General features: G+C 42.1%; 1 protein-coding gene across 40 annotated transcripts in view; it reads left to right on the plus strand.

Moving 5' to 3' along the window:
- Rbfox1 (RNA binding fox-1 homolog 1) overlaps window positions 1–13,210 on the plus strand; it is a 1,556,838-nt gene that overhangs the window by 1,289,134 nt on the left and 254,494 nt on the right. Inside the window, exon 1 of one of the 40 annotated variants that reach the window (XM_031361913.1) lies at window positions 6,760–7,038. The exons of 38 other annotated variants lie outside the window; for them this stretch is intronic. The gene's annotated coding sequence lies outside the window, so the exon portion shown is untranslated. Of the gene's footprint in view, window positions 1–6,759; window positions 7,039–11,680; window positions 11,829–13,210 lie in introns of those variants that run through there. One more of the 40 variants, XM_031361927.1, reaches the window with a different exon arrangement.

Genomic DNA, 13,210 nt, shown 5'->3' on the forward strand with positions numbered 1-13,210 from the left:
TCTCAGCCATTCGGAGTTCCTCAATTGAGAATTCTTTGTTTAGCTCTGTACCCCATTTTTTAATGGGAATCCTCACTTCTAAAACCATTTCTATCCCCAAGAAAGAGCACTACTGCTGTGGCCTGCCCTCTTTCTATTCATCATCATTATCAATGAACCCCATATTTTCCATACATATCAAACTCTAAATGACTGACTGCCATTCTCATAGTTCCTAATTCAGTGGGTCTTGGGTGGGGCCCCCAAAATGTATAGTTCTTGAAGGAGTCCAGGTGATTCCAATTTATTTTTTACATTCCTGTGTAGAGCTAGACAGGTCTATTATTGAGTAGCTAAATTACCTTCCAGTACATCTCTGAGAATCCATGGCCTCAAGATGAAAAGCCTGGGACTCACCTCTTCAGGTTGTGTGGATTAACCGTATCTTTCTTTGCTGTTGTGCACAGAGCCTGGACTCTTGTTACTGGAGTAATAACAATCCCAATTAGCACCTCCAGGAATAGGTTTCACCTGTGGAGCTCGTGGGAATCAAAGTTCCAGATGATACCTCCCGGGATTCTGATGCATCAAGTCTAGGGGTGAGATTTAAGTATGAACACTCAGTAAGGGATCTAGATTACCCCAGATCAATTGATAGGCAATCAATTGTTACTTGTTTATTCCACAAGTGTTTATCATAGGTATCTATGAGCCAGGTGAGGCTTCATGATATAGTGAATGTAAGTGCCATCATTCATGGAGATGGTGGCCTGCAGAACATAGCACATTTAAGTATATGTAAGGTGGATGATTCGGTCATTAAAAGAGAGTCAATGAAGAAGCAATAATGAGACAAGAAGATGCATATCATTTGTCAGAGATCTTGGAAAGATGACACTAGATGAAATAAAGGTAGAAAAATGTAAAAGACTCTTTGATTTCATCTTAACACAAATCTTTGCTGTTGTTTTCAATGTTTCCCAATGGAAAACTTTTATGGATTAGCCAGTACAATAACGTTTGCTGAGGGTCTACGTTATCCAAAGCACAGTTCTCTCTAGTTGTCGAATATTATTTCTTATCTCTGGGACAATGTACCATCTTCACATTATAAAGCAGCTAAAGTCCCTAAAAGATTCAATAGTATACAAGGGACATTGCCTTTCCTCCACTGTACGCTATAAACGCTGGTGTGTTTGCAGTCCTCAGCAGCCCTAGCCTTGTCTCCATAATCTTCTTAAAGACCTAGTTCTTTTGTTAACAGTTTACTAGTTTGTACTATTACTGTGCCCATTGCCTTACAGATTTAGCTATATGGTCAACTCCCCTGAGAGGGGGGTTGGGTGTCTGGGAGTTTTAAGGTTTTAGATGACTCTAATATGCTGTTCATGTTGGGCGACAGCAACTCTCAATAGCTGAGGATTAATAGATGTCTGGCTGCTTGTCAGTTGTACTATGGTTGAAAACACATATGTAGAAGGTGGCTATAAACCATGTATTTGAATGGTTCAGCTCTGAGAAATAAGAGGTAGGAACACACTGAATGGTCAAGCAGAAATATGTTGTAGAATCAACATGAGCCATGGTATCCACACATGGCGTGGCTGTTTTCTACTTGTGTGATTTGGGTTGACATACTAGAGCGTTTGAAATAGATAACACTGTTAATAAACAGTGTCTTCTCTCTCATGAATACCATGCTCAGTCAAAGAACATGAATTGAATTTCAAGAAGTAAGGAAGGGCCAGATTTCTCGTGTGTCCAGCAGCTACTGTTACATGTCCACTATAGGAAAGTAGAAGAAATTAATGCATTGAAAATCAATCAATTAATCAAACAAAACAACAGTCTGGGCAGTAGTGGTGCACGCCTTTAATCCCAGCAGTTAGGAGGCAGAGGCAGGCAAATCTCTGAGTTTGAGGTCAGCCTGATCATTAGGGTGAGTTCCAAGCCAGCTAGGGCTACACAAAGAAAGTTTTTCTCTAAACATCAAAACAACAGTAACAAAACCCCATCTCTCCAACTAGGATGTGGTGGCACATGCCTTTAATCTCAAGCCTTTTGGAGGCAGAGGAAGACAGTCTCTGTGTTTTCAAGGGGCAGTCTGGTCAACATAGTGAGTTCAAAGCTGGCCAGGGCTACCTAGTGTCATAATCAAAAAAAAATCCCCAACCTCACTCCTCTATAGTGGAGGGTAGCAGCAATACCTTCCATGCATGTTCCTAGAAAAACCACCCAACCAACCAAACAAACAAACAAAAAAAAAAAAAAAAAAAAAAAAAAAAAAAAAAAAGAAAGCTCTAGACCTGGTGAATGCTTATTCTGAGTGGTGAGCTGACAGTGATGTCAAACAGGTGGAAAGGAAGTGAAACTTGGCTGTTTCCTGTCTCCCCTCTGAGGAGCAGAGTCCCTGGCTCTCTTGCTTCTCTCCTTGCCCTTTCTGTCCTATTAAACCCCCAATCTGAAACAATTGCTCGTGCTTTGTATTCCGTGGAGCTGTAATATTGCCCAGCTATGAGCTCTCTGCAGCAGTTTGTTAACCGAAATGGGAAGTGACAGATTCAATAAAAGGAAATCTCTGTGCCGAGGAAGCAGATATTATTCCCCTCTCACTCTCCTGCTCTCTCGTTCTCAGATGACTCTGTGCCCGGAATCCACAGACTCTTAGCTTAAGGATGTGCAGAGGCTCCCTATTGATCCGTGTCCGGTTAATTTGATCAGAATAGAGACTTTTATCCCCAGTTGTCCCTTCCTGTAGTGCTTAACTGATGGGATGGAGCACCCCGAAGTCACCCCCACCAACCCTGGCTAATTGTTAAGAAAGAAGAACAGAGGAAGGGGACCTAGGTCCATTCTGTGGTGTTGGGGAGGCAGTGGGTGACATTATGGCTTTTATATGGGTTCTGTGGTTGGGGGGTGGTCAAACTCGTTCTCAGACTTAAGTGGCAAGTGCTTTAAGCAATGGGCCTCCTCCCCAGCCCTGCTTGAACACTTTTTGGGTAAAAGTAGAAATGATGATATTGATAAAAATCAACCAATGATGTGGAACCCCTGTGAAATGCCAGCAAGCAGTCCAAGTGTTTGTGCCTGTAATTCCCTGCTTCAGAAGAAATAGTCGGACTCTCCACATTGGGACTTAGAGAAAAGACTTCCTCAAGGTCTCACGTGTAGGAAATCTTCTGGGACCTTCTGGTATTTGAGCTGAGTGAAGGCTTGTTACAGTTGTAAGACATAAAAAGAGATAGATGGTCTCAAAGCCCTGTGACCCAGTTGCTCTTGAGGGTAACATCTTGCCTTAATACTTGCAGCATCACAAGCAAAGCACGCATCTTTAATGCAGTCCAATCTCTTCCTCAATGACTCTCCAGCTAGGCAGCAAATACAGACTTGTGATATTGTCTCGGGGATCTTGCTCCTGCTCCTGTTCAGTCATCTGAATTTAAGGGGATCCTCTATTCCTCGGTGTTAAGCAGTATACCCAGCTCACTCCGTGAAGAACTTGGTACACACAGCAGCTCTGAATAGAGCCAACTATAATGTGTCTTGTCAGGCTCTCCCAGCCTTTTGTTTTCCTGTACATTTGAATAATATGCCTGATTACCATGGCAAATGCTGCACCTAGTACAAGCCTGGAATCCTTGCCTAATTAACCATGTCTAACAGGGTCTGCTGCCCTGGCCCCTTCTCCTCCACCAGCACAGAACTGAAGAGTCTTTTATCTTTCTTCAAAATTGACTTGCTTTCCCGACCTTCCAGTGGCTTCTGCCTTATCTGTTTACCTCCTGTGCCTCTGTAAGACTGTTAATTTTCAGTGGCACCTCCTATCTGCTAGTAATTAACACATCGAACATTGAAGAAATAGCTCTGCTTTATGCAAAATGCTAATGGAGGTATTTTTTCCTCCTCTAATTATACCACTGTATTTTACTGATCAACATTGACCTAAAAGGATCTTTCCGTTTCTTCCTTGCTCCCCTCCCATTTTATTTTATTTTTTTCCTTTCTATTATTTTCATTGGAAGAACCAGTACAGTTTGGGGACCATTTGGGCAGCAGAGTATGAGATTATTACCGTCAGAAGCTGTCACTTCTCTGTTCAGAGCCCCTAAACTAACACGAGTATATTTGCTCTCACTCTTCTTGTTCACCAGTGGACATTTCTTTGTTAGATGTAAGTCTGATTTGTTGAGGATGAATGCTCTCCCTGGAATCTAAATATTCTGCCCTGGTAATTACACAGATGAGGCCCTTCCTGACTCCTTCCATGGAGTGCTGAAATCCCAGCAGATTGTCACTAGCCTCTCATCCTGTTTAGATTTTAGGGCAGAGGAACCCTTGCCTCCTCCAAGCGGACCCTGGATGTATTTATTGCCTTCCTCTTAGGCTTAGGACATAAGCTGTAAGGAATACTGGTTCAAAGAACTGGAGTCTGTGGAGGAGGTCTGTGGTTACAGCAATAAAAACAGGAGCAAAGAGAACAGCTTCTGTGAAGGACTCTGGCTGGAATAATGATAGAATCGTCTGAATCGATACGTCTCTTGTCAGACGCACGTCTGATGTTTGAATCAACCAGGCCTTTCTGCAAGAGATTTTCTCAAGAATATTGAATTATTTATTATTTGTACCCCCTTCCTTTCTGATGATTTTTTTCCCTCTGACTTAGTAAAATTTGTTTTTCATGCTGCTGGTTTCAATGTTGTCTACTCTTTGATAAATAGCAGTAATTGGGCGTAGAGCAGAAGTCGTGTACAAATGTGCGACTTCAATTACATCCAGAGCATTTTTTTCTTATATTGATTTTTTCTTATAAGATCTGGTCTCTATAGCCCATAGTGCTGAGTATTTTAAAGGAGTATTCTTTGTCTGTGAGTGTCAACATGCCCCCTTATGTGTCTTTTTTTTTTTTTTAAAATGTGATTCTTCCTTTACTCCATGCTGTATATGCCAGGGGCTGGGAGAGGGTGAGCTAAGCCTGACCAGTCTTGCCAGGCTCTCTCACCTGGCTGCTGCCTAGACTTGCCACTGAATGTGACAACCCAGACTGGTGTCTTATATAAGGAAATGGTGAAGACAAAGAAGGTGACTTTTTTGAACTAGTGTAGAAAAAATTATTAGACAGGGGTTTCTATGTTAAAACAGGAGATGAAAATAAAATAAAAGAAACAAGACATGTGTTATGATTATTAGCGATTTACAATATATATGATATGAATCAAATATCATATATACATATATATGTGTGCATCACAGTCATTTATAGTCTGTGTTTCCGGCTAGCCTAGTCATTGTTTTCAGAGAACTGACTATCTGGATTCAGGGACCACAAGAACACCTCTACCCAGTTTAATGTCAGAGCCTGTGTTTGTGCTGATTATGGGTTGGGCATGGTGACATTTCCTGGCATTGCCAAGGTTTATAAGGCAGGAATCTAATGTTGGACAATTTGGAAATAACTGCTTGGAGTGATCAGATTCTACATGCTGTAGATGTAAGTGAGGGCTGCTAGCCTAGGAGAGTCCTAAGGTTCCAGAGACTTAAGCAGATACAGAGTCCAGCTGAAGCTTCCCACTGGCCTGAAGACAGCCTCTTTCAATAGGCAGTTGTAGAACTAATAACTATAAAAGGCCTGGGCACTGGGCCTTTTATAGCCCAGAGTCTCTGAACTGCTATATTCTGCTATCACCAGCACTTTCTTGAGGAGTGAAATACCATGACAATGTTGAATTATATTTTTAAGGACATGTAAATAGTGGAGTTTGATTTAAAAACAAAACAATGTTTCTAATAGCAACTGAAGACTTCAAGGGCATTTGCAGGTAAGGTACGCATGCATATTATTTTACTCTACCTCCAGTCCCTAAAGCCGTATCTGTCTTATTTTCTTCAGAGACTGTTGCTGAGCATCTAAACCATCTGAGTTTGATAAAGGAGTCAGACTCTATGTTATTATGCCGCAGGTGACGAGTCTGGGACGTAAAGAGACAAAGAGAAATCAAGTTGGTGTTAGCTTTAGCTGTGTCTCTGAACTGTACTGTGTTTTTGCATGTGTGCATCTTTCTGCCTCTCTGTCTCTCTCTGTCTCTCTGTTTCTGTCTCTCTCTGTCTCTCTCTCTCTCTGTTTCTCTCTGTCTCTCTCTCTGTCTCTGTCTCTCTCTTTCTCTCTCTCCCCACCCCGTGTGTGTGTGTGTGTGTGTGTGTGTGTGTGTGTGTGTGTGTGTGTGTGAGCCTGCCTCTTGGATAAAAGGCCCCTCTCCTCCCTAGTGGGCTGCCAGGCTCAGCCTTCAGACACAGCCTTATTGTCTTAGATTTCTTTTCCTATCATGTAGGTGTCTATACCACGCCACCCACGCAGGAGAGCCAGTGAGCTGTGAAATATATTCATTGTTAGAGTACCCAGGAAATGGCGGCAGGCATTCGCAGGTAATAGCGTCGGACAGGCAAGGGAGACCGCCAACATTACTGGCATTATTTCGGTTGCCTTTTTCATTATAGGTTCGGGAAATAGGCAGCAATTCGATTATGGCATGATTTGGGGTGGAATTGCTTGCACCCCTGACCCTGTCACTGGGGGATCCAGGGAGAAGTCAGCTCAAATAAAGTTTATAGTGCATTAACTGGACCGAGCACAGCCTCACCCTACAGAGCGTGATTTCTCATCTTCCAGTGGTTTGTAACTGCAGCACAGATCTATCTGTACCTCAAGGCACAGGGAGGATTGGCTGAGATGTACAGGAGTGAGCAGAAGCAACCAATGGCATTCAAACCCCTCCCCTTCCATGTGCAGCTCTGGGCTCCTCCGCAGCTCTCTGTGGCAATGTGATTAATAACACAGAGACATCCTGCTTGTTGGATTATTAATTTCCCATCTCTTTGCCTTTTTTTTTTCTTGGTACATATTTCTGATGCTTTTCTTCTGCCTGTTTGCTTTTTTTTCCCTTTGCAAAGCATGGCCATCCCTTTTCCCTCCTGTAGCCCACCCTCTTGCCCATGGAGCTAATCTTTAGCACGTAACACTGACACCGGCCACTCAACATTGTGCCTGCTTGCTTCACACTTGGGGTGAGTGTATTGTTTCCCACTGGGGACTAAGAGAGAGAGAGAAAGAGAGAGAGAGAGAGGGAAAGAGAGAGAGAGGGAGAGAGAGAGGGGAAGAGAGAGAGAGGTACTCTTCTGTATTTGATTTTGGCCTTTTGTTAGGGGCGCCTTACAAAGCAAAACTAGTTAGTGAGTAACTGTCCCTGATCCAGGTGCCACACAGAGAAATTTGATCTCTCTTTCTTAAGTAGTCATAGCTCTTCTTGCCGGTTCTGCACACGGAGAGTGCACCTTGTAAAAGACAGAAAGGAATAAAAAGGAATCTCGGCAGGTAATTGCATAGCTGTTGTTACTCAGAAATACTTGGGTGACTGAGTTTCAGCTGACAGTGGATTTGAGAAGTGGAGGAACGGGGCTTCTACAGGCCTTGAGAAATGTGGAGTACTTTGTACCAAAACTTCCATCAGCATCTGTACCCTTGTGCTGTCTATTTTACGTGCATGCTTGCGAAGGAAAGGAGTGCTTGATGCTGACTGGGGACAGCTGGACAGACCATGTGGTTCAGCTTCTTGTGTTGATGTGGTGTCTGCTGAGGTGTGGGGGAGGGTGGCTGGGGAAGTTTCTGATTTGCTGACCTGCTCATGTTTGCAGGTCTGTAGAGCAGCAGTAGGAGAACAGGCAGGACTTCTGCCTTCCCACATTCCACGGAACCTTAAGTGGCTCTAGCTCTCTCTGTTTTCCCAGAGCCCTCCTTCTTCCTTGTTTTCTAGGAAATTGGGATAATTGACAGAAGATGGGTCCCATGTAGTTTGCACAAGCTGCTTTTACCAGTACATAACACACTTCTTAAGGACAACTTGGGTTTTTGTTGTTGGTTTTTTTTTCTTTTTTGGTTTTTTTGTTTGCTTGTTTGTTTTTGGCCCCAAGGAATCTCTCTTTTAAATAGAAATCCTTAAAACTACAGAAACCTAGAGGATGGAACTGAAAGATTTTGACACAGTTATTCCTTCATTTATATAACTAGTGCAGGGCAGAAAAATCTATTCCTAAGTTGCCTCTTTTACTTATTTTGGGGGTGTGTATATGTGCTTACCTGTGTATGAAATGTTTGGAAATTCTTCAGTGAATTCTCAGGAACAAGAATATTTCTATTTTTTTTCCACTAAAAACAAACAAACAAACAAACAAACAAAGCACCAAGGAACCAAGCATGAGTTTCCTCTTTGTAATTGAAGTTTAACTGTATCTTGAGGAATGTGGTAAGGGGCAAAGGTTTGTTTATGTAACAGCCACTCACAAGGTGTGCACTGCTTATCTGTCTACTGTTTATGTCTACATCACCCAGCAGAAGAAAGAAAGAAATCGTCCAATGAAGCAGGGCAACATTCTCTCTCTGCCTGTTCCAAGCTGTAGTGTTGCTAACACAAGCATACAAGTAGTCACTTGGAGTTACCAGTCTTTCTGTGAGATCCCCGGCTAATTTTTTGATTCAGGTTCTAGCTCTTTCTTTTGGAGTAACAGGTGTAATCTTTTTTTAATGGTTGACCCATGAGAGGTGAAATTAAAGAGGGGAACATGAAAACTGACTGTCAAATATAGACATATAGGATGCTTAGGATTTTGGGCAGAAATACAAATGTGTTTGGGGTAGCAATTAGTACAGTAAAATATGCTTCTCTGAAACTACTATTTTGAAACAAATATTTTTAATATATCTGAAGTGAGGGCTGACTTTCTGTTAATTTTATTTTGATGAAAGGGAGATATCTATAGCTATATCTATACACATGCACATATATACACATATATACACACATATGTATACACACATATACTGATGAGAAATAATCTTATTTGGGCAGTTAAACTATGACATTTATGTTTTAAAGAATGGTTTTAGTATTCATTTTTATATTTTTATTGAGTTTGCTTTGTGACTTCTTATATTGGGAGCAGGAGGACACAGTGCTTGTGAGGTAGTAAAAGGATACCTTGTGGGAGTTTTCTCTTACTGTGTGGGTCCCAGGAATTGACTCACGTCATTAAGCTGGTCAGCAGGCATCATTACCCACTGAGGCAGCTCACCAGCTCAAATGATCATTTTTATTGTATATATAGCATTCTGAAATTCCTATATTGCCTACTGCTTTGTTTTTAAAATGTGGGTTAGTGATGGGTTGGAAGAGAGAAGGGTGTCTGGGACTGTTTTCACTGTGACTGTTTCTAAACCTTCCAGGGAGAAACCATCATATGTGGTGAGGGACAGTCCATCTCACTTTTAAGACCTTAGAGTTCGGCTCCTCTTAGTTTTTTCTCTCTCTCTCCTTGCCCTTCTTCCCCCTGATTCATGTAAAGGCAACCAGCTGAAAGCCTATTTTGTACTTGAAAAAGATCAAGGCAGAGGGGCCGTCTCTCAAGGACATAAAATTACATTGGTTACAGAGTGAATCACATCCGGGCTTTAAATACTATCTCAACCCTGCACCCTTCCTTTGTTTCAAAGTTGCCTAATGTTTCTTCCTGGTAACCTGGGCTCTCTTTCATTTTGTTACCAAATTCCAGAGAAGAGTTGGAAAACAGAAGCTCATAGAGGCCTGGTCAGGGCCTTTGGAAAACCACTGGTATAAACAGCCTGGGCAGGTGTTCTCTATGTTAGGAAAAGACCCTTGCCCATCTTTAAAGAAGCCTCTCTTGAACTGGGACAACATGCATCCCCAGACACTACTATGTAATTCTTAAAATATACCCTTGTTTTGTTTCTATTTTACACACACCTTATACACACACAGAAGAAATGTACCCCTTCTTCTGACAGACCATAAAACTTCTTTGTAGGTCTTCCTGTGTTTATGGAGATCAGATCAATTGTTTATGCACAGTGATGTTGAAATGTTTATGGAGCATCTGAGCCTCAGATGTGGGGAGAGAGACCTGTGGAGGTAAAGTCCTATTAACAGCCAGGCTTATTTCATGGAGGGGAATAATCATTTTAATGTGCTCAAGAAAAAGCCAGCCTGCTGCCACTTTTCTACCCTTTCCTGGTCTGGGCCCACACCTTGGGAAGGCAAGCACAGCCACAAAGACCTCTTACAGAAGTGATTACAGAGGCCTGATTACCACAAATTGAGTCTTTTCTCTGCTTGACAGTGATCCAAGCATTGTCTCCCCACTTAATCCTCTCTAGCAATTTGCCTACCTCTACTGCTAACAAGAGGCGACTGGAAGGAATTTTGAGTCTCCACTTAACATCAGTTCCAGGGCACAATGTGCACCTCACCCAAGCCTGTCCTGTCTAACCATTAACAGGCCACCTCACCAGCTCTTTTAGCTAATGGGAGTTTTCAAACACCTGCTTGAGTTTTAAGCTATTTTCTGGTTCCCTGTGCAGTAGAACATGAACAAAGAGAAAAAGATGCCTTTCTCTTTAAATACACCCGAATAGGTCCCAGCAAAGCTTGACTCACTCTTTCACTAGGGGGCTTCTTGGTATATTCTTAAATATATTCTGGCTAATATTTTCTTTTTTCCCTTTGCAAAAAGCTGAGCATAGTGAATGGATCACATCTCTAGTCCTGTGATTCAAAGCAGGCAGAGGAAGGAGCAGCATAGGGAATCTTAGACTTAGTGTTGACTAACACAGAAACTCAGAAGGCAAACTCAGAAGGTCTATGGTGAAACCAAGAAAGTTTGCACTCCAACAAACTCCCAGGTATTGGTGACTCTGCTGTCCAGAGAGGCAGGCTGAAGCACAGATGGGCATGGACAGGTTGGATCTTTGCAAAGATGCTTGACACTGAGCTATCTTACTGGTCCATATAGTCTGGTTCATGTCTCCTTCCCTTTGCTCAAGCTAATGTAACTGCCAGTGTTCTCAAAATACATTGTTTCTCCCTCACTCTTCTGGAATGTTCTCACTCATCTTCTACGTTTCAGCAGAAGTATCCCCTCTTCAGGGAAAGACCCATCTTCATTGTCTATTACTTCAAGTCCAAATCGCTGAGGCTCCTTGTAGATCCTTAGCTGATGGCACTGTCAAACTGCTTATATACCTTTCTCCTTACCATCATTGACTCCCCCCTTCATTAGTTCTATTTCTTTAGGACAGACATTGGACATGCACTCCTATTATCCCAGCACTTGGCAGGCAGAGGGGAGAGTGTGGCCAATGTCAGGTCAGTCTGGGTTAGAAATCCCTTGTCTCCAAACAAAATAGACATGATACAACAAAATCAAAGATGCATATCATTTTTCCTACACTTCCTATTGGTTCTATTTAGCACAGTCACTCCACACAAGTGCTTAAAAATTCATTATTAAGTCTTTCTGAGGCCAGTGTGAGTTATGAGACTATCTAATGGTAAAGATCAGATGTTGGATAAGAAACCCCCCAGTATCTGAGTGTTTGTACAACTATAAATGAGTGTTTGATTTGTTTTGGGTTTGCCTGGAGTGCAGATCATTTCCTTACTCTGAACCTCAGTCCTGACCATCTTTGTAATGTGCCTTTGGAAGAGGCCAGCAAGAGTAGCAACAGTGCCAACTCTGCACTGCTTCTCTCCATCCCCATCCCCAAACAAATGACACAAGTGTTGTCCTATACAAACTTGCTCCTTTGCAAAACTTCAGTGCATCAGAGGACTATGTTGTTTCCTTTATTGTGTCCCAGGATACACACACTTGTATAAAGATGTTTGGCAGTGGAAAGAAGACCCTTCACTAACTTCAGGGAAACTGAAGGAAGAGTTGCTTTGTCTGGAGTCTCATTAAAATAATAATATGAGTATTTTCTTCTGTACTGAAGTCACAGGAAAAAGGTAGGAAGCCACACCCCAGCACTGCATTTGCCCCTTCTCGGCCTGTCCGACCTTTGGGGGTGTGTGTGTGTGGGGGGGGTCAGTCCTTCTCTGGAGAGCTTCATACCCCTTCTCCTTTCACCCTGTTCTCTGTAAGACACTCATTTTTAGTAGCCTTTTCAAGCCCACCCTTCAAAAGTCAGCCAGCAATCTGTCCAGCATGCACCCTTTCTTTCCTCTACTGAAGTCTTGGACATTTCCTTTATGACATTACAGAGGTCGGAAGTCTTCATGCAGAGACTCCGTGGTTTTGTCTACTACTCTACCAGAAGTTCCATGTGTCCACAGAACTTCCTGGATCTCTTCTATTGAACTCTCAAAACCCAGTTCAGTTCAAGTTACAGCAAGCCAACAGGAAGTCATGGTTGTGGGTAGGCAATGAGAAGATAGGCCAACGTTATGTAAATGCAGCACACAAGGAAAAGTGGGTGGATAGTTGTATTCTCTTGAGGAAGGTATAGTCTTCACCGTTAGAAAAAGGACAGCCATGGAAAAAAAGGCCACATATTTCACTTTCCTGTCCCCTTAGACTCTACTTTGTAGGTGTTTATCTGTTGTGTACTCTGAAAAAATCTTGCTGTGTAGTTCACACTAACTTCAAACTTGTGATCCTCTTATTTCTCCCCTGTAAGTACTAGGATTATAGATGTTAGAAACCATGAGTATCTTATTCTAAGGGCTCTAATTTACTTCTTCCTTCCATCCTTCCCTCCCTCCAGCAATTACTTTTCTATGTATAAACACCCTTTGGCAGACTTAGAGTTCATCAGCAAATGCATTATACAAGAAAGCACTGCCTTTGGGGAGTTTATATTGCAGCCTTACAGCTGTCTACTAACTCTACCCCGATATTCTCAAGCATTTCTTGGCCAAGGTCTATATATTATGATACTTTGTCCCAACACCTAATTCAGTTCTTTACAGAGTCTGTGCTCAAAAGTAATTGACTAACTGAATTCTCCAATATTTGTCTCTGATTTTCTACTAACGCTGTAGAGCTGATGAGTCCACCACACACAAATATGTCTTGATTAGTAATAACCCTCAAAGATATTCTAGCCTTGTGTCTTTTCACATAACCATTACAGGTTTGTGGAGGAACTGACTGGTTTTGGTTATCTATCCTCAAAGGATAGGTTGCCACAATTCACTGAAGGGAATATTTTGAACAACTTACCTGTGAATTAAAAAGGTACTCAACCATTTGGTACCATTTAATCTCATTAAAAATTGAGAGTTTGGTGAAGAATGAAGCACATTCTATGACTCCACATTTGAATCCCAATCTGCCCAATGGAAGGAGAGATATTTAGGTGTCAGTCAATTGACATTTTCCAGTATTG

This window comes from Mastomys coucha, unplaced genomic scaffold (genome assembly GCF_008632895.1).
Source record: "Mastomys coucha isolate ucsf_1 unplaced genomic scaffold, UCSF_Mcou_1 pScaffold12, whole genome shotgun sequence".
Lineage (NCBI taxonomy): Eukaryota > Metazoa > Chordata > Mammalia > Rodentia > Muridae > Mastomys > Mastomys coucha.